The 21,006-nt window shown below is 51.8% G+C and overlaps 2 protein-coding genes across 4 annotated transcripts in view; one reads left to right on the top strand and one right to left on the bottom strand.

Moving 5' to 3' along the window:
• Window positions 1–21,006, top strand: part of ANKRD11 (ankyrin repeat domain containing 11) — a 153,285-nt gene that overhangs the window by 34,529 nt on the left and 97,750 nt on the right. The gene's annotated exons all lie outside the window — the stretch shown is intronic.
• Window positions 1–21,006, bottom strand: part of LOC133747763 (proline-rich protein 2-like) — an 83,192-nt gene that overhangs the window by 34,787 nt on the left and 27,399 nt on the right. The window lies entirely within an intron of this gene.

The raw sequence follows: 21,006 nt of genomic DNA, 5'->3' as shown, positions 1-21,006 counted from the left end.
CTTCTCCTGGTCTCCCATGGGGTGCAGAGCCCAAGGACTTGGGCCATCCTCCACTGCACTCCCAGGCCACAGCAGAGAGCTGGCCTGGAAGAGGGGCAACCGGGACAGGATCGGTGCCCCGACCGGGACTAGAACCCGGTGTGCCGGCGCCGCAAGGCGGAGGATTAGCCTGTTGAGCCACGGCGCCGGCCGATGGTTAATGTTTTAGACTTGCAAGCCACGGGTCTCTGTTGAAATACGCAGTTCCCCTTCGAGGCATTCAAGTAACCATGAACAGACGGCAGAGGCCTGCCCATGGCTGGCAGCTCTGCTCACCAGGGGCAGCTCTTAGGAGCCGGGTCCACGGGACTCACTCTGTGCTGATGCTCATTTCCATAAGACTTGGGTGTCTGTATTGATCACTTAGGTTTTACCAGAAGGCATAGCCACTGGCCTTTGGGGCACTCTTGTCCTGCGAGCCAGCTCTACCCAGTAGTGCCCTTGCATTGTCTCTGAGCCTTAGTTATTTTTTGCAAAATGGAAAACTCCATTTACAAACGTGCAGAAGTGAGCAGTGTACACGCGTCACCCTCTCATGGGAGGGTGCCTCTGTGGGGGTTTGTTGTTATGTCCCTGGGTATTTGAGGATGGCCGTGAACACATGAGCTTGTTCCTGGGTATGTACATGTGTGTCTGGGTGTGTGAAGAGCAGTGTTGTACATACGTGCTTGTCCTTGGGCTTGTGAGGGTGGGTGTGTACACGTGTGTGTGTCTGTGTTTGTGAGGACACACGTGTACACCCATGTGTCCCTGGGTATAGACAGATGTGCATACATGCCAGTGTGTAAGTTTTCTACTGTGACTGGATGAGGAGGCAGTGAGTGTTCCAGGCCTTGGTTTAGTTCCAGTTCAAGGCAGTAAACGTGCAGCAGATTGTAGCCGTCAGAGGCTCCTGCAGTTGTAGCAGAGTTACCAGGATGGTGACCGTGAGGGAAAGGCACGCTGCGAAGGCTCAGCCCTCCTGTGGACCCAGGAGACCTGGGTGTCCACCGCTGCTCCTGGAAGCATGGAGGGTGCTCACAGCAGGGGAGGTCAGGGAGACAGGCAGAATATGTTTTGGGATTATAGACAGCCGGGAGAGGGTGGCAGTGAGGAGGACAAGAGTCCCAAGGGACCAGTGCCAGCGCAGCTTGAGTTCCCAGCACTGACACTCAGTAAACCCAAAGCCACAGATGGCAAGGAGACAGAAACAGCTGCTCCACCAGCCCAGCAGGGCAGGGCTGAGTCTGTGCCGGCTTCCCCTCTCTGCCGTTGTTGGTCACCCAGTACGAAACCTATGGCTGTGAGTTTTCAGTGGTAGGGAGTGGACAGAAGATGAGAGCGGAAGATGTTAGATGTTTGCTTTTTGCCCGTTTATCAGATGACTGGAACTACGGGTATCTGTTATCTGTGCAGCATGGGGTTTTACTATTTTTACCTAAAGGTAATGCTTTTAAGGCTTTTAAAATTGTTTCATACCTGCTCAAGTAGAATTTTTTAAGTATTTATTGAGGCCCATAATGTGATGTATAGGGTTAAGCTACTACCTGTGTTACTAGTATCCTTTGTGGGTGCCAGTTTGAGTCCCGGCAGCTCCACTTTGCATCCAGCTCCCAGTAGTGCACCTGGGAAAGCAGCGGAAGATGCCCAAATATTAGGGTCCCTGCACCCATGTGGGAGAGCTGAATGAAGTTCCTGGCTTCTAGCTTAAGCCTGGCCCGGTCCCAGCTGTGCAGCCATCTGGGGAGTGAATCAGCGGATAGAAGATCGATTCTCTCTCTCTCTCTCTTTTTCTCTCTCTTTCTGTTTGTTTTCTTTTTCTAACTCTGCCTTTCAAATTATTTTAGAAAATTATTTTAAACTTGTAATAAAAACTGTATGACAGCTAAAAAAAAGTCATCAGCAAGCTTCCATCCCCTGCTGATGAAGTCGTTAACGATGCGCGCTGCTGCTATTGAATAAATTAATTACAGTAGAGGCAGAGAGAGGGCATGCTCACCTCAGCTGGCTCACTCCCCAGAGGTCCTCTGGTGGGGCCGGCGGAGGAGTCCGGGCCTCCGTGCAGCTGCGGAGCAGGCACAGTCCTCGTTCCTCTTTTCATCTGTGCCTGTGTCTCCACCTGGAGCTGAGAGTGGAGTGACGAGGACAGTTTTCCAGGAAGTCACTAAAGCTGGTGCTTTTTTTTTTTTTTTTTAAAGATTTATTTATTTATTTGATAGGGTGACAGAGGGGAAGGGACAGAGAGAGATCTTTCATCTACTGGCTTATTCCCCAAATGGCTACAACAGGTAGGGCTGGGCTAGGTCAAAGCCAGGAGCCAGGTACTCTGTTCAGGTCTCCCACATGGGTAGCAGGGGCCATCAGCTGCTACCTCCCTGGACACATGAGCTGGATCAGAAATGGAGCAGCCAGGACTCCAGCTGGCACTGTGTGAAGGATTGACACTTGGGTCCTGTGTGTTCCTGTACCATGCTGTCTCTGCTGCTGTCATCTGCCCCTAGGGGCAGCGCTGGACCTGTTTGGAATGCCTGGAGGAAATAGTATTGATAACAGGCTTCCTGAAGCAGCTTGGAAGCTGGGCTTGTGCCCTGGACTTGAGCACTTTGAAGAGGCCTCCCCCAGGCCCTGTGATTCTCCCAGCACCACCTGAGAGCAGCTGGGAAGTAGCAGTGCCTAGAATTCCCCAGGTTGGAAGAACTCTGTGCTGTTGCTGAGAAGTGTTCTTGAACCTTTGTTCCCGGGGTCTCAGCTGGAGCCCTGTGGAATTCAGCAGCTTCCCGTTCCCAGTCACTTTAGCAGTGTGTTTCACTTTGGCAGTGTGTTTCTGGGCGGGGGACGTAACTTTTCCTGAGTCACCATTTGGGTTTGACTGTGTTAAGTGTCACTAATAACAGGACCTGGTGTAGATAAGCTGCCACTTTGAGCACCGTGGGTCACTCCCTGATGGATTTGGATTCGTTCATGTTGTCCAGTGCAGTCCAGCCCTTCTGCTTCAGTGCAGTGCTGGGTCAGTGGGTTCTGTGCTGTAGAACTGAGACCTACTTTGGCATTTTTGTGGGGGTGGGATTTCGGTGCGCCTCTAAGCTGTAAAAGAACCTCGGGAGGGAGATCACCTGACTAATACGCTTAGCTGAGGTCTGAGGCCAGTTCTGGCTCTTGGACCTTGTGTGTCAGGAGCACAGCTTGGCACAGCTTACGTTTTGGCCCCTGGAGTGAGAGGGCAGTGGCTGCTGTTCAGGAAAGCAGTGGAACCTGGAAGCAGGAGCACTGCTGCAGGACAGAGGTGGCTGTGGAGCTGAAGAGGAGATTCCAGGAGTGGAAAGACCTGTCCCTTGGCACCAGCGTGCCTGAGGAATTCAGGTTTGAGAGGCTGTGAGGTTAGTGGGGACACTCAGGTCGGGCTTTATGGCAGTGCTTGAGGTGGAGATGGTCCCCAGTCCTGCTGGCTGGGCGTGGTGAGTGGGCTAGCTTGCTGCCCAGGCTTTCCCAGGCTGGAAGTAGAAAAGCAAGGGAAAGTCCAAGCTGAGACGTCCTGAAACCGGGGTGCTCTACAGTGAAATACAAGGCCCCTGTGGGAAGTTGAGGGAATAGTGTCCTGGACTTTGGTGAAATGAAGTACCCTGTCCCTTTGGGGGGAAGGAGGGGGAGGAGCCAAAATCGCAGGCTTTGTCTCTGCCCAGTGTATGTGCTTGGAACACATCACCTGCGCCTCACTGTAGTTCCTGACTTACCAGCACACAGGACTGAGGAGGATCAGCACGAAGAATGTGAGCGACGTGCATTGTGTGTGTTATCTGTGTGCAGCATGTATGTACGTGCACATGTAACATGCACACAGGAGATGCATTGGTCTCTGCAGTGTACATGTGAATGTGTATACCACGTGTGCAATGCTGTGCATGCACACATAAAATGTAGTAAAAAGCATAAATGGGTGTGGCTTTTGTGCAGTACATGCGTGTGCACATAAATGGTGTATTTATGATGTATGTATATGTGTCATGTGTGTATATTTACAATACACACATGCCTTGTAATTTGCATGTATTTGTGTAATATAGTTGTGTGTATAATTTTTAAAAGTGACAACCTTTTTGTTTTAAAGATTTATTTATTTAATTGAAAGACAGAGATTATAGAGACAAGGAGAGACAGAATCTTCCATCTGCTTATTCACTCCCCAAATGGCTGCAAAGGCCAGAGTTGGACCAATCTGAAGCTGGGAGCCAGGAGCTTCTTACAGGTCTCCCATGTGGGTGTGGGGGCCTAAGGAGTTGGACCGTCTTCTGCTCCTTTCCCAGGAGCATTAACAGGGAGCTGATTGGAAGTGAAACAGTTGGTACTCAAATTGGCGCTCATATGGGATGCCAGCGTTACAGGCGGCAACTTTACTGGCTATGCCACAGTGCCAACCCAGGATTCTTCATTTTATTTTTATTTATTTATTTATTTTTATTTTTGACAGGCAGAGTGGACAGTGAGAGAGAGAGACAGAGAGAAAGGTCTTCCTGGCCGGCGCCGTGGCTCAACAGGCTAATCCTCCGCCTTGCGGCGCCGGCACACCGGGTTCTAGTCCCGGTCGGGGCACCGGTCCTGTCCCGGTTGCCCCTCTTCCAGGCCAGCTCTCTGCTGTGGCCAGGGAGTGCAGTGGAGGATGGCCCAAGTGTCTGGGCTCTGCACCCCATGGGAGACCAGGAGAAGCACCTGGCTCCTGCCATCGGAACAGCGCGGTGCGCCGGCCGCAGCACGCCTACCGCGGCGGCCATTGGAGGGTGAACCAACGGCAAAAGGAAGACCTTTCTCTCTGTCTCTCTCTCACTGTCCACTCTGCCTGTCAAAAATAAAAAAAAAAAAGGTCTTCCTTTTGCCGTTGGTTCACCCTCCAATGGCCGCCGCGGTAGGCGCGCTGTGGCCGGGCACACCGTGCTGATCCGATGGCAGGAGCCAGGTGCTTATCCTGGTCTCCCATGGGGTGCAGAGCCCAAGCACTTGGGCCATCCTCCACTGCACTCCCTGGCCACAGCAGAGAGCTGGCCTGGAAGAGGGGCAACCAGGACAGGATTGGTGCCCCGACCGGGACTAGAACCAGTGTGCCGGCGCCGCAAGGCGGAGGATTAGCCTAGTGAGCTGCGGCGCCGGCGGATTCTTCATTTTTTTTAAAAAAATGATTTATTTGAAAGAATTAGATAGAGACAGAAAGAATTTCCATCCAGTGGTTCATTCCCCATATGGCCACAAACAGCTGGGACTGGACTGGGTGGAAGCCAAGAGCCAGGAGCTTCATCCCCGTCCCTCGTGTGGGTGACCAAGGTCCAAGCAGTTGGGCCGTCTTCCACTGCTTTCCCAGGCACGTCAGTAGGAAGCTGGATCAGAAGCAGAGCACCTGGGACAGGAACTGGCATCCATCTGGTGCCATTGGCAGTCGCTTATCCCGCCACAGCACAATGCTAGCCGCAAGAGATTCTTGAGCAGCCTGAGGATAGCTCACTTCTCCCCATTACTGTGCTTGTCTTCTGGAATCTTCTTCTTTTTTCTTTCTTCTTCTTCTTCCTCTTTGTGTGTGTGTGTGTGTGTGAGTGTGTCTGTCTGTCTTATTCACTGTGCCAAACATCTGCCCCAAGATTGCTTTTCTTTAAAAGTTTGTTTATTTGAAAGGCAGTGACAGAGATTGGGAGAAACAGAGATCTTCCATCCACTCATCCACTCCCCAAATGCCTACAAGAGCCAAGGCTGAGCCACATCAAAACCAGGAGCCTGGAACTCCATCTGGGTCTCCTACACAGTGCCACAAGTACTTGAGCCATTATCGCCTGCCTCCAGCGATGCTTTGGCAGGAAGCTGGGTTGGAAGTGGATTAGCTGGAACTTGAACTGGTACTGTGATGTAGGATGCAGGAGTTCCAAGTAGTATTTTAACCGCTGCACTAGACGCCCATGTCTTGGCCAGCAGAGTTGGGCGATGGTAATGAGGCCTGTGGAAGGGGACTCTTGCTCCCAGGGCTAACATGTTAGACCCAAGGAGGCTGGATTTGTGTAGTTGTGGTAGAGTGTTTGTTAAACAAGTGAATCGGCTCTCCTCCTTCACTTGATGTGATGTAACCTGTTTTCACAAGCCAACGGGGCACATAAGGTCACAGCTTCTTAGGCAGGAACCAGCACTCAGTAGTTGACCTCCACTGAACTACATCTGCTCTGGAGAGACAGGAAGTTCAGTAAGTATGGACACAAGCCCCTGATGCACAGTAGGTTTCTGTGGAGTCACGTGGGTTTTCCCATGTGCCTTGTCCTAGGCAGCTGGCCTGTCTGGGGCACTATCTCCAGGGAGCTCAGCCCCTGATTCAGGGTTGGTTTTGGTTGGTTCATGTTTCCAGCAGAAGCCTCACATGCTGACAGGCCCTGAAGTGGTTCCTAAGAGGTGCACTTTGCTTTTGGAGAAGAGTCAGTAGAGAAAGTACAATGCTATATATTGTTTTAAAGATTTATTATTTTGTTTATTTGAAAGAGTTAGAGAGAGAGAGAGAGATGTTCCATTCCCCGGTTCATTCCCCAGATGGCCGCAGAGGCCAGAGCTGCGCCGATCCGAAGCCAGAATCTAGGAGCTTATTCTGGGTCTCCCACGTGGGTGCAGGGATCGGAAGAGGAGCAGCCGGGACTAGAACTGGCGCTCATATGGGATGCTGGCACTTCAGGCCAGGACTTTAACCTGTTTCGCCACAGCGCCAGCCCCGTGTGATAATGTTTTTTTAAAGATTTATTTTATTTATTTGAAAGAATTACAGAGAGAGAGGTCTTCCATCCGCTGGTTCACTCTCCAGATGGCCACAACGGCTGGAGCTAAGCTGATCCAAAGTCAGGTGCAGGGACCCAAGGACTTGGGCCATCTTCTACTGCTTTTCCAGGCCATAGCAGAGAGCTGGATGGGAAGAGGAGCAGCTGGGACTCAAACCAGCACTCATATGAGATGCCAGTGCTTCATGCCAGGGGGTTAATCCCCTGCAGTGATAATTTATTGCCTCTTTGACTTTTTTAAAAAAATATTTTATATATTTGAAAGGCAGAATTATATATGGAGGGAGAGGCAGAGAGAAGGGACCTCCATCTGCTGGTTCACTCCTCAAATGGTCAGAACAGACAGAGCTGGTCTGATCCAGAGCCAGGATCTTCCTCTGGGTCTCCCAGGTGGGTGTAGGGTCCCAAGCACTTCCACTGCTTTTCCATTCGGGACACAAGCTGCCGCCCATATGGGATGCTGGCCCCACAAGCAGAGGCCTTCTACGCCATGGTGCAGGCCCTGTGCTCTTGTACTGTTATGCAAGTTGGATTCCAGGTCAGTGATAGTAGTTGGTGAAGCTGCTGATGCTGACAGCTAATCCCACCTACGCCATGTCCCTCAGGGTAGGCTGCTGGTACCCAGAGGTTGAGTGCTTGGGTTCTCAGCTGCTCCTCGCAGCAAGTCTTTGGTAAAGGAGTTTGAGTGAGCACTGGCTTCAGAGTTTTCAGCCAGCTAAAGTTACAGCAAAGCAGAGTCCTCTCTGGGCTGGAAGCTGCACCTTATGGATAAATTGGCTTTACTTACTGCTTTTTCCATGTGGGGAGTCTCAGTACAGAGTGTTTCTTTTCTGGTTGTGATTTTAAGAAGTGCACATGAGTGTTTGCCTGTTTTGAAACATGTCTTTATTCTATGCAGGCATACAAAAGTTTGAACACTCTTCTCTGCTGAAGCGAGTGTGTTCTGAGTATCCGCTGTGTGCAGCCTGGTGTGGGCGGCGTTTTGCTGAGGCCAAGCCCCTGACCCCTGTGCAGTGCTGGCGTCTTTCAGGGGAGGTCTGCTCTCACCGGGGGCTGACTGGGCACCATGGGCCTCTTGCTGCATCCTCACATGTACAGATCTGCTTAATATGTTTTGCCAAAGGTCATTGCCTTTTGTCTCACTTAATGCATCCCATTGAGTATCTTTAGCTGGAAGAAAGTCTTCCTCGCTCTTTTGTGTGTGTGTGTGTGTGTGTGTGTGACAGGCAGAGTGGATAGTGAGAGAGAGAGAGAGAGAAAGGTCTTCCTTTTTGCTGTTGGTTCACCCTCCAATGGCCGCTGCGGCCGGCGCATCTCGCTGATCCAAAGCCAGGAGCCAGGCGCTTCTCCCAATCTCCCTTGCGGGTGCAGGGCCCAAGGACTTGGGCCATCCTCCACTGCCTTCCCGGGCCATAGCAGAGAGCTGGCCTGGAAGAGGGGCAACCAGGATAGAATCCGGCACCCCAACCGGGACTAGAACCCGGTGTGCCGGCACCGCAAGGTGGAGGATTAGCCTGTTAAGCCACGGCACCAGCCCTTCCTCGCTCTTAAGAATGATGTCCATTTGTCTTGCCTACAAGGCCTGGTCAAGAGGGCTTCACAGGGCTGGTAGCCTTGTGTGTGGGAAGGGCTCTGCACAGGGCAGTTCCCGTGAGGGGCACCCTATGCACCTGTGGTGCTGAGCTGCCTGCAGGCTGGGCTGGGGAGAGATGCTCACTGTGCACTGTGTCTTAACTGGCAATGAAATGCTCCAAGCTGAAGAGGAGACACAGGCCTTGTGTTTGTGGTGGAAGGGAAGAGCCTGACTCTGGGCAAGAGCCTCCTCTGGGTCTCACACAGGTGCAGGGGCCCAAGGACTTGAGCCATCCTCCGCTGCCCTCGCAGGGCACAGCAGAGAGCTGGATGGGAAGTGGAGCAGCCGGGAGCTGAACTGGCGCCCATATGGGATGGCGGCACTGCAAGCGGCGGCTTCACCCGCTACACCACAGCGCTGGCCCCAAGGGCCCAGAATCTTAATGCCCTTTGTGGAACACAGGCTTCCTGCTCAAGCCACTTAGAGATTTCTTTGGAAATGAGTCCTAGGTGTGTGAGGCCAGCATCCAGCCAGGTGAAGATTGTGGATGTGCTTTTGTTCGAAACCCAGAGGTATAGAGAGAAGCAGTGTGTCTGCAGAAGTGAAGTGTTCAGAACTGCCTTTGCTCAGGGTCAGGTTCCAGCATCGTGTCGTGCCTCACGGGCAGCTGAGAGACTCCTTCAGAAGCGTCTTCTGTCGCGTCCAGAAACAAAGACTTGTGAGGATAGTGCTGATTATTGAAATTAGTCCTTGGTGAGAAAAATGTGGTTTGTTCAAGGTGCCAGCACCTGTGGGTGGCACCTTGGAAGGGTCTGGGGAGAAGCCGGCATAGTTTGCCTCGCCCTCATCTCCCCAGAGTGCTTGTTTCCTGTTCACCTGGTTCTGTCTTGGGGTTCCTGCACTGACTGTCCTGGGTAGTCTGTGCACTGCGGAAGACTGCACGCCTCCCTCTGTTCTCCTATTGGAGAGTTAATTGTTACTCCTTTAAAAAATGTATTTCTAGGATCTTAAGCACAGCTGATCTTGATTTTGCTTTCAGTGCAAGGGTTTTTTAAGTTCTACACCTAATTTGGAATTGTTTACATTAAACAGACTGTGTTGTAGTCTGCCAATAAATACTGTTTTGGCTGTGATCTTGGGTGACGTCCAGAAAGGTTTTGCACAGGCGGTGTAGGGAGGGTGAGTGCCCTTAGTGGTCTGGCATGGCATCATGGGCAGGTAAACAGGGGGACACTAGTTACGCAAAGTGGTTAAATTTTTATTTTATTTTTAAAAATTTATTATTTGAAAGTCAGAGTTACACAGAGAGAAGGAGAGACAGAGAGAGAGAGGTATTCCATCTGCTGGTTCACTTCCCAATTGGCTGCAACGGCTGGAGCTGCACCAACGATCAGGAGCCAGGAGCTTCTTTCAGGTCTCCCATGCGGGTGCAGGGGCCCAAGGACTTGGGCCATCTTCACTGCCCTCCCAGGCAGTAGCAGAGAGCTGGATTGGAAGTGGAACGGCTGGAACTCCACCCCATGGGATGCTGGCACTGCAGGCAGCAGCTTTACCCATTGCACCACAGTGCCAGCCCTGGTGTTAAATTTTTATACTTTGAAATAATTTGAAAATACTTTGAAATAATTTGTTTTTGAAATTTTTTCTGTGACTTTGCATTTGTTATTGGGCAGTTGAATTTATTCTGACTCTGGATTTTCAGGATTAAAAAAAAATGTGGGGGGTCAGCACTGTGTCTCAGCAAGTTAAAGTCCTAGCTGCCAAACTTCCGATCCAGAACCCTGCTGGTGCACCTAGGAAAGAAGCAGAGGATGGCTCTAGTTCTAGGGTCCCTGCACCCATGTGGGAGACCCGGAAGAAGCTCTTGGCTTCAGATTGGCTCAGCTCTGGCCATTTGGGAGTGAACCAGCAAATGGAAGACCTCTCTCTCTCTCTCTCTCTCTCTGCCTCTCATTCTCTCTCTGTAACTCTTTCAAGTAAATAAAGAGATCTTTAAAAAAAAAAAAAAAAAAAAAGAATGAGAGAAGAGAGAGAAATCTTCAGTCTGCTTGTTTACTCTCCAGAGTCCGCAATGGCCAGAGCTGGGCCAGGCCCAGAGCCAGGATCTCCTTCCAGGTCTCCCACATGAGTGCAGGGGCCCAAGCACTGGGCCATCTTCTGCTGCTTTCCCAGGTGTATTAGCAGGGAGCTGGATTGGAAATGGAGAAGCCGGCCTCAAACCAGCATGCCCATGTGAGGTGCCGGTGCCGCAGTGGTGGCTTGACCTACTATGCTGCAATGCCAGCTTCCAATTTTTTTTTTTAAATGTGTGCAGTAGAACCTGTTTGAGGTTCTGTAGCTTCTTTATTTAAATATTTTGGGACTCTGCTTCAGGAGGTTGCAGCACACATACCACACAGGAATCACTTGCTTTTGAAAGCTAGTGGCTAATTAAATAAATCTTTTAAAAAGGGGGGAGGGGCTGGCACTGTGGCATAGTGGGTAAAGCCACTGGCTGCAGTGCTGGCATCCCATATGGGTGCCAGTTTGAGTGCCGGCTGCTCCACTTCCAATCCAGCTGTCTGCTATGGCCTGGGAAAGCAGCAGAAGATGGTCCAAGTCCTTGGGCCTCTGCACCCCTGTGGAAGACACGGAAGAAGCTTCTGGCTCCTGGCTTCGGATCAGCCCAGCTCCAGCTGTTGTGGCCAGTAGGGGAGTGAACCAGCGGATGGAAGACCTTTCTCTCCCTCTCTCTCTCCCTCCCTCCCTCTCCTCCTCTCTCTTTGTAGCTCTTTCACATAAATAAATCTTAAAACAACACCAACAAGCTAGTGGCAGGTGCTGGAGGATTCCCACGCGCGTGCGTTGCCCACAGTCCAAATATGCCTCTTAGGGCACCACAGGGGTTGGCTTTCCTGCTGTGGGGAGGAAGGAGGAAGGTGGCCTCCCTCTTTGTAGCCCTGTGGGGAGGCCCTGACAACTCTTGCAGTCTCTGTTGGGCTTGGTTCCTGCATCTGCCTGGGTTGGACTTTGACCTTTGGTTTGTTATGCCCTGTGGACACACTTATCTTACCTTGACAGATCAGTCTGTGAGGCACTGATGTGAAACAGCAGTACACTGAGTCTGTGGGTCATCCGCCTTTGTTTCTTCGAGAGTGGAGCATGAGGGAGTAGGGAGACCACCGGCCCTCTGCACTGGGGGTGACTCTGCTGCCGCATGCTGCCATTTCCTCTGGAGCCAGAGGTCCCAGTTGGGTGGTGGAGCCGGAGCGGCGTTGGGCTCAGGGAGCTGCAGGCACTTCCTCTGCCCTCAGTGACTTCAGCTCCCAGCTGCACGCACAGGTGCCAGTGTGCAGTGGCGACCTGGGCAGGCTTCTTGGGGCTCCGCTGTGTGTGTTCTGCTGCCGTTCTCGAGGATGGAAGCCCAGGTGTGTATGACCCATGCATCTCGGGCACATTTGCTCGCCACGTTTTATGTGGAGAACTTGAGACATTAACTTGTTTTCCTCTTAGTACAGTTTTGGGTTTTTTTAGGTGTCGTTTATTTTCATTTGCTAGGCCGTGTGTGTGTGTGTGTGTGTGGGGGTGGGGGTTGATTGCTCTCCCATCTGCTGGTTCACAGCCAGGGCTGGGCTGGACTGAAGCCTGGAATCAGGTGTCCTCCCAGTCGGGGGCAGGAACCTAGGTCACGTGCTGCCTCCCAGGGTGCACATCAGCTGACTGAGAGGAGTGGACGCTGAGATGCAGGTGCCCAGTGGTGGCAGCTGCTCCTCTGCATGCCTGTCCCTGTAGTGCAGTTTTTAGCTCCATGGCATCTCCCTCTCCCCCTCCCCCTCCCTCTCCCCCTCCTCCTCCTCTTCTCCCTCTCCTTCCCTCCCTCCCTCCGTCTCTCTCTCTCTCTCTCCCATCTCTCTCTCTCTCTCTTTTGTTTTTTTGACAGGCAGAGTTAGAGAGACAGAGAGAAAGGTCTTGACTTGAGTGCTCTGCGTGGACAGTCCTGGGACAGAGGTGATGGCTGGGAGCTCGGAAGAGGCTTGCGATAGAGGATGTGGGGGACCCTGGCTTGGAGGCAGTAGTGTGGACTGGGGAGGGAGAGAATGAGGGCAGAGACAAGGCCCAGGAGGTGTGGCGTGAAAGTGAGGAGACTGAAGGAAGACATCTTCCACTTACGGTTTGATGCCTCGGAGACTGTGGGTTTGCATTCCAGGGCGTGGGCTGCATCAGTGCTACCTCCGCTGATGGAACACGAGGCCTTCCTGTTTGCAGCCAGCTGTGGGTGGCTCCTCAGGGGCTCCAGCTTCGTTGTTTCACTGTGTTGCACATGGCGGCTTGTAGATTGGTGCTTCTTGGGTAAACAAATGCTGCTTGTCTCCTTGGTGCGTGTCACTTCAGGAGGTTGGGGACGACTTCCTCCAGGTCCTCAGCTGTGGTCCTCTGTGGGGTCGGATGCAGCTGTGTTGAGCTTCCCCACGATGTTTTCTCTGTCCTCACCGAGGTCTGCTTCATAAATGCCTGTGAAACTCAGAATCCAACCAGAGAGCACAGGAAGGCAGACAAGTCTGCTGAAGAGACTGCGTGAGCCTCCGTGCCCTGTCGTGCAGCTGTGGGAGAGGTTTGGGCAGCCGACAGCTGCACAGGTTGTTAACTATCTCAGTCGCCTCAGGTTCAATAATTCTATTACAGCAGAAATGCAGTAGAAGTGTTTTGGTCTGCAGGTGCCCCGATTGGATTGTGGGTGTTGAAAGGAACAGCTGAGAGGGACACTGGGGGTCCAGGTAGTACGCAGAGCTCCTCTGGGAGACTGCAGGCTGCAGACTTGGTGTCCAGAGGCCAGTGTCTTGTTTGCCTCTTGGTCACTGTGCCGCATTTAGAGAGGAGAGACAGACGTTACTGATCTTGTCCACTCATGTAGGCAGAGCAGCCCTCTCCTTGCCGTGCCGGACTCTGAGCCGTGCCTGTGCCCGAGTGTCTCCTGCTCCTGTGCTGCTCTTCCAGGAAGGCCTTGGAGTTTGAGCTCAGTTGTGCTTGAGTGAGACCCACTGAGCACTGGTTGTTTTCTGTTCTGCAGTGTTTCGAGAGCTTGATGGTGGCATCGTCTTAGGGCGTTAGGGGTTTGGGGATGCCTGTCCTGCAGGAAGTGGAGTCTGGGGAGGAGGCTGAGCTCTCAGCTGGCCTCCGTAGGCACAGCAGGACCAGCGGCTGTCCTGCAGGAGTCCGTGCCGCCAGGGCCTCTGGGAGCCGCCTGTCTTTCCTCTTGGTACAGATCTGGGCAGTGCTGCTTTCTGCCTATGTTTTCATTGCCAAGCTCGTGTTTCTGTGAACCACATTTGTGTGAGGTGAGTTTTCATCTGCTTCAAAGAGTATAAGTTGAGTGGATTGAAGGGTAGACTCAAGCAGAGACCAAGGAGGGAGAGGCTTTTTTATTATGGTGATATTTTTATAAAAAGTGGGCTTGTAGCTTGTAGCCATACCTGCTATTAACCTTGCAGTGAATTCTGTGTTCCCTGAGGTCTAGAATTTCTTCAGTACTGTATCCTCGGTTTGAGTGAGTGCTGTGTGACCAGTTTCAGTGGCCTGAGCCGTGAGACGGCAGGATTTTGCAGCAGTGTCTGCCTTCAGATATTATGAGCTGTCAGACCGATGCCGCAGCTGTGACCGCGGTGTGGATGCCTGGGGTGTGCTTGGAGAAGGCGTCCTGGGAAGAGTGATGACGTAGTGCAGACAGGAAAGCAGCGCTGCCCTGGAGAACTGGAGCAGCACTGAGCGGGTGAGGTTGGGGTCACGGCCCGCATTTGGATTTGGAGGCTGAGTGGGAGTTGGCCAGAGTGGACTGGGCTGTTTGGGAAGAGACATCCCCCTGGCTGGAGGCTCTTCTGTCCTGGGGAGCGCAGGTGAAGGCATGGACAGCAGCATCCAGATCCTGTGTAGTGTCCGGCAGCTGTCAGAGGTCCACAAGATGTTACGAGTCACGGAGGCACACACCCATGTGCAAAACCAGCCAGCTGCTGCCGGCCAACAGGCCAACACAAACACTGAGGCGTGTGCCATGCATACTCATGCAAAGCAGGTTCTTTACTGTGGCTTTGACGTTTGAATAAGCATTGATACATCCCTTGTTTGGCCAGAGCTGGCATAAATTCGAGGTGAGTCAGATGTGGCAAATTCACTTTCCAGCAGTGTGTGGTTGGAGGTGGGGAGGAAGAAGTTAGGATAATGTAGGTGAAGGGATGGTGGGGCACTGTTGGGTTGGACCTCAGGGCACTGCCAGCAGGGAGAAAGACAGTGCTACGTAGGAGTTGGAGTTGGCAGAATTTGTTGGCTGGCTTCTGATGGTGAGGAAGGAGGTCAGCTGGATGAGTGGTGTGCTCTGTGCTTCCTTGAAACAGGGCAGAAATGCAAGCAGAGTAATAGACACACCTGAGGAGCAGGGTGCCACCTCTGGTTGGGGGTTGGCACTGTGAGTTCAGGAGTGAGCTTTGGCGAGTTGGGATAAAGGGCCGTGGTCATGAAAATCCAGCAAGGTGGATGCCACAGGAGAGCCGCAGAGACAGCCCAGGTGTTGAGTGCCGTGTCCCATGGTAGAGCGCCTGGATTCAAGTCCCAGCTCTGCTCTCCATGTCTGCTTCCTGTTAGTATGTGTCCTGGGGGGCAGCAGGCGATGGCCCAGGTATTTGGGTCTCTGCCACCCATGTGGGAGACTGGATTGCATTCTGCGCTCCTGGCTTAAGTTGCTAGTATTTGGGGAGTAAATTAGCAGCTGGAAAATCTCTCTTTGCTTCTCTGCCTTTAAAATCAATAAAAATGAATAATAAAAATTTTAAAAAGAAAAAATAGACTTAGGAATGGAAACTGGGAAGGGAAGCCTGGGATGGGGCAGTAATGTGTTAGATAAATGCTGCTTTCCTGGCTGTAAATGGAGAATGGACTAAGTTCGCCCTGCACTAAAAACAAAGATATACTTATTTATTTGAAAGAGTTACAGAGAGAGAGGAGGGGGGAATATCTTCTATCCTCTGGTTCACTCCCCAAATGGCTGTGGCTGGGCCAGGCTGAAGCCAGGAGCCTGGAACCCCATCCAGGCCCCCTATGTGGGCTCAAGTAGTTGGGCCATTGTGTACTGCTTTCCCAGACCATCTGTAGGGAATTGGATTGGGAGTGGAGCAGCTAAGACTTGGATCGGCTTGGATGGGGTGCCAGTTGCAGGCAGTGGCCCCTGCCCTGGGTGTTGGAGGTGTACAATAAGTTATCTCTCTGTAATGGCCGGTGTTGTGCTGGTGTTTTGGCACAGGCAGGGCTTTGACATGAAATTTTCCCAGGAGCAGAGAGGGCAGGTGTGTGCCCATTAGGATCTGGGCTCTAAGCTGGAGTTGGAGCCAGCCTTTCTTTCTTTCTAATTTTTTTTTTTTTAAAGATTTATTTATTTATTTGAAAGTCAGAGTTACAGAGAGAGAGAGAGAGATCTTCCATCCACTGGTTCATTCCCCAGGTGGCCGCAACGGCCAGAGCTGCACCCATCTGGAGCCAGGAGCCAGGAGCTTCCTCCGGGTCTTCCCACATCGGTGCAGAGGCCCAAGGATTTGGGCCATCTTCTACTGCTTTCCCAGGCCATAGCAGAGAGCTGGATGGGAAGAGGAGCAGCCGGGATTTGAACTGGCACCCATATGGGATGCTGGTGCTGCAGGCCAGGGTGTTAGCCCACTGTGCCACAGCGCCAGCCCCAGGAGCCAGCCTTTCAGAAGAGGAGAGGAGATGACACTGTTGTCACGGGGGTCACGTGAAGTGACATGTGCAGCACAGGAGATGGGTGTGGTCAATGGTGGTGACATGGAGGTGCTGGCTGCTTGCCAGCAAACAGAGCAGAGCTGGGGGGCTGTGCACCTGCATCGGCTGGAGCTGCTTTATCTTCCGGGCCTCACCTTTGCTGCCTCAGACTTCTGCAAGCAGGGCTTTTCTGGTAGCTCCTGGGAGATGAGAGAATTTCCATGAATTTGACCAAGGAAGGAAGGAATCGAGGTGAACTCCTGGAGTCAGGGGCTGGCGTGGAACCTGCCTGATTGCTAGGTTGGCAGGTGCACCTGTTGCCAGGGTCAGTGGGAGAAGTACAGACACAACAGATGAACATCTTGGTTTCCAGGTAGGAGTTAGGAAGGATGATTCTTCAGGAACAGATTCCCTTCTGCAGTGACGGGCCTCAGAGTGGTGTCTCAGGAAGGCAGGGGCACGCCTGGTGGGGAGCCCTCTGTCCCTCAGACGCTGGTCATACTGCGCCCACCAGTGTGTGAGCCCTTCCCCTTCTGTGGTGGCGAGGCAGGTGGTGACTTGAGCACATTGTTGAATCAGAGGAGTTTTGTGGATCTGGGGACAGTGATGTGTGTGGGAAGGAAAGGATATTACTGGGCCAGATGTGGGAGAGTCTTGGACTTGAGAGCTGATGGTGTTGAAGAAATATCAAGTCAGGACCTCCTTACTAATGAAAAATCTGGTCCTCTCCAGAAGGCTTAAAAAACAAAAAACAACTCTTTCAGGAAAAAAACCCTGGAACTAGATGAGCACCTTCCTTCTTTGCTCTCAGAAAAGGCCTAAGAACTTTTCTGTGAGTTCTTTTTTTTTTTTTTTAAGGTGGTTATTATTATTATTATTATTTTAAATTTGAGAGCTAGAGTTACAGACAGAGAGAGACAGAGAAAGGTCTTCCTCCCGTTGGTTCACTCTCAAATAGCTGCAACGGCCAGAGCTGCGCCGATCCGAAGCCAGGAACCAGGAGTTTCCTCTGGGTCTCCCATGCGGGTGCAGGGGCCCAAGCACTTGGGCTATCTTCTACTGCTATCCCAGCCACAGCAGAGAGCTGGACTGGAAGAGGGGCAACCAGGACTAGAACCGGTACCCATATGGGATGCCGGCGCTGCAGGCAGAGAACTAACCTAGCGCACCACGGCGCCGGCCCCTCTGTGAGTTCTGTAAGATGTTTTAAGGATAGCATTTATAGAGATCAGGATTTGAGGATCACCATCTGGGTTTGGGAAAATGCATTGAGTAAGCAATGCATCCAGTCACCAGGGCGCCTGGGGCTGTGTTGCAGACTTAACTGTTTTATGTCTTCAGTCTGTCCTTGGTATTTTCCTCATTTATGTAGGGCTCTAATTTTTTTTTTTTTAAAGATTTACTTATTATTTGAAAGTCAGAATTGCAGCGAGAGAGAGAGAGAGAGAGAGAGAGAGAGAGAGAGAGAGATTGAGATCTTCTGTCTACTGGTTCCCTCCTCAAATGGCCAGCAGCTTCATCTGGGTCTCCCACATGGAAGGCAGGGGCCCAAGACTTGGGCCATCTTCTGTTGCTTTTGCAGGCCATTAGTTGCATCGCAAGTGGAGCAGCCAGGACATGAGCCAGTGCCCATATGGGATGCTAGTGTCACAGGAAGCAGCTTTACCATCTATGTCCCAATGCCACCACACTTTAAGATTTATTTATTTATAAGTTACAGAGAGTAGAAGACAGAGAGAGAGGGGTATCTTCCATCTACTGGTTCACTCCTCAAATGGCTCCAATGGCCAGGACTAGGCCAGGCCAAAGCCAGGAGCATGGAACTCCATCCGAGTTTCCCATGTGGGTGTTCGGGCCATCCTCCCTGCTTTCCTAGGCCATTAGCAGGGAGCTGCCAGGATCCAAACCAGGGTTCCTGTGGAATGCCAACATCACAGGCACTGGCTTCACTCAGTTTCTTTCAGCATAGTTCTGTGATTTTCAGCATATTTGCCTTGTATCTTTTTGATTACATTTATTGTTATTTATTCTTTTTGATACTGTTTTGAAGGGAGTACCTCTTTTAAAAGATTTATTTATTTATATGAAAGGCAGAGTTATTCAAAGGTAGAGAGAGAGAGAGAGAGGTCTTCCATCCACTGGTTCACTCCCCAAATGGCTGCAATAGCTGGAGCTGGGCTGATCCAAAACCAGGAGCCAGGAGCTTCTTCCAGGACTTCTGCATTAGTGCAGGGGCCCAAGGTTTTGGACCATCTTCTGCTTCCCAGGCCATAGCAGAGAGCTGGATCAGAAGTGGAGCAGCCAGGACTCGAACTGGTGTCCATATGGAATGCTGGCCCCAAGTGGAATTTCTTGTTTTACTTTTCAGTGCTAGTGTGTGGTGATGCAGCTCATTGTGATGTGTTAATCTCGCATTGTGCAACTGAACTCACTTATAAAGTCAGCAGGAAGCTGGAATTGAAAAGTGGCGTTATGGTTATCCCAGGTTATGTCCTGGTCTTTCTGCCTGATGCCTGCTGAAACATTCCTTTTTTTTTTTTTTTTAAGAAAAAGAGTTGATTCATTTATTTGAAAGAGTGACAGAGAGAGGGAGAGAGAGAGAAAGAGCTTCAGTCTGCTGGTTCACTCCCCACATGACAGCAACAGCCAGAGCTGGTCCACGCTGAAACCCAGAGCCCGCCGCTCCATCTGCATCTCCCACGTGGGTGGCAGTGGCCAAGGTACTTGGCCATCCTCTGCTGCCTTCTTGGGCACAGCAGCAGAGCGCCAGTTCCAGGGTGAAGCAGGTTGCTGGGCCTGCCACTCGATGCCCTGTTTGTCCTGGTGGTGCACGACTGCGGGCTGCCCTTTGCCTGGGTCACCTGAGGAAGGGCCTTAGTCCCACTTGCTCCCTCACTTTGCACCTTTTCTTGTAAGGGCTGTAAAGGAGATTGGTGGAAATGTGATTTCTGGGCGTCTTCTCCCCACTGCCCCTTCCAGAGCAGGCTGAGTTGTCGCGGAGCCCTCTGTTTTTCACTCCTGGTTAGCAGTCATGTGCCTGTCTCCCCCCCATCCTGCTGTGGTCCCCGGCACCCTACAGGATTAGGTCAGGGATGGGGCAGTGTGCTGTGGTCAATGACTGACCACTCCCTATACGGTTAGGTGAGAGTCAAGGGAAGAATACTGTGGTCACTGACTGTCCAGGCGCCATTTAGGGCTTGGCCAGGGCAGGGGCAGTGTGCTGTGATTTGTTATTATCTGGGGCAGTTTTAATAAAGTAGCCCATCCCTCATAGTGGAGCAGAGAAACAGGAGTGCCACTTTTGTTTCCTTTTTTTTTTTTTTTTTTAATTTATTTATTTGAAAGAGTTACAGAGAGAGGTCTTCCATCCGCTGATTCACTCCCCAATTGGCTGCAACAGCCGGAGCTACAATGATGCAAAGCCAGGAGCCAGGAGCTTCTTCCAGGTCTCTCACACGGGTGCAGGGGCCCTGGCCCAATGACTTGGGCCATCTTCTACTGCTTTCCCAGGCCATAGCAGAGAGCTGGATTGAAGTGGAGCAGTCGGGTCTCGAACTGACGCTCATAGGGATGCTGGCACTTCAGGCCAGGGTGTTAACTCGCTGCGCCACAGCGCCGGGCCCGACACTTCATTTTTTAAAAAAAAATTTTAAAGACTTTTGTTAGTTCACTCTCCAAATGTCCACAACTGCTGGAGCTGGGCTGATCTGAAGCCAGGAGCCAGGAGCTTCTTCCGGGTCCCCCACATGGGTGCAGGGGCCCAAGCAGTTGGGCCATCCTCTGCTTTCCCAGGCCACAGCAGAGAGCTGGATTAGAAGTGGAGTGTCCAGGTCTTGTACCAACACCCATATGGGATGCTGGCACTGCAGGCGGCAGCTTTTACTTGATGTTTCATATTTGATAAACTGTTCATTCTTGGGTGCTGGTAGTGCAGAGGGGACTCATATTTTATAAGGAACCAGCTTGGAGGTGAATTCTTCCCTAGACGGAGTTCCTGTTTGTGGCTGCCTCAGGGAAACGCCTTCCACAACGGCACCTTGTGCTTGCCCAGAAAGTGTCCTGTGCCTATGTATGTCCCCCCAGACCAGATCTTTTCATCAGATACAAAACCTACAGACACTTGGCCGGCGCTGTGGCATAGCGGGTGAAACCGCAGCCTGTGATGTCAGCGTTCAAGTCTCGGCTGCTCCACTTCCAATCCAGCTCTCTGCTGTGGCCTGGGGAAGCAGCAGAGGATAGTCCAAGTCCTTAGGTCCCTGCACCCACATGGGAGACTCAGAGGAAGCTCCTGGTTTCGGATGCCCCTAGCTCTGGCTCTTGTGGCCATTTGGGGAGTGAACTAGCAAATGGAAGTGCTCTCTCCCTCTCCCCCTCTCCCCTCTCCCCCTCTCCCCTCTCCCCTCACCTCACCCCCGCCTTTCAAATAAATAAAACAAAAAATGTCAGGCATTTGTGGGTTCCTTTGGATGTCACATTTCTCCTGGGCTGTGTTGGGAAGAATTGCTGATACCACTTTTCTGAATTGAATCGCGTGTAGCATATTTGGTGTGAATTGTGGTCTTAGATCTTTGAGAATGAACCCTTAAGTAGTTTAAGAGTGTAGAATGTGCATAGAGGGGGTTATGGTGCCCAGTAATATTTGCCGGGAGGAACCAGCACACAGAACGAAATGGCAGAGGAAGCATGGAGACTCAGGTGTGTTTCTGCAGTAGGGAGAGGCAGGTGGTGCTATGATTGGGGGAGTGGGAGGCCATATGGGGCTTTGTGGGACAAAGGGACAGGTTACGTCTTGAGTGTGACAGGAAGCCCACTTAGGCTGCAAGACATGTAATGTTGACACAAGTTTGATAATAGTTTTGTGAGGTGTCTGTCAGACTCACCTATGCC

The sequence above is a fragment of the Lepus europaeus genome, chromosome 19, assembly GCF_033115175.1.
Source record: "Lepus europaeus isolate LE1 chromosome 19, mLepTim1.pri, whole genome shotgun sequence".
NCBI lineage: Eukaryota > Metazoa > Chordata > Mammalia > Lagomorpha > Leporidae > Lepus > Lepus europaeus.
The sequence above is the reverse complement of the archived record's forward strand: the minus strand, read 5'-3'. Positions and strand labels throughout refer to the sequence as shown.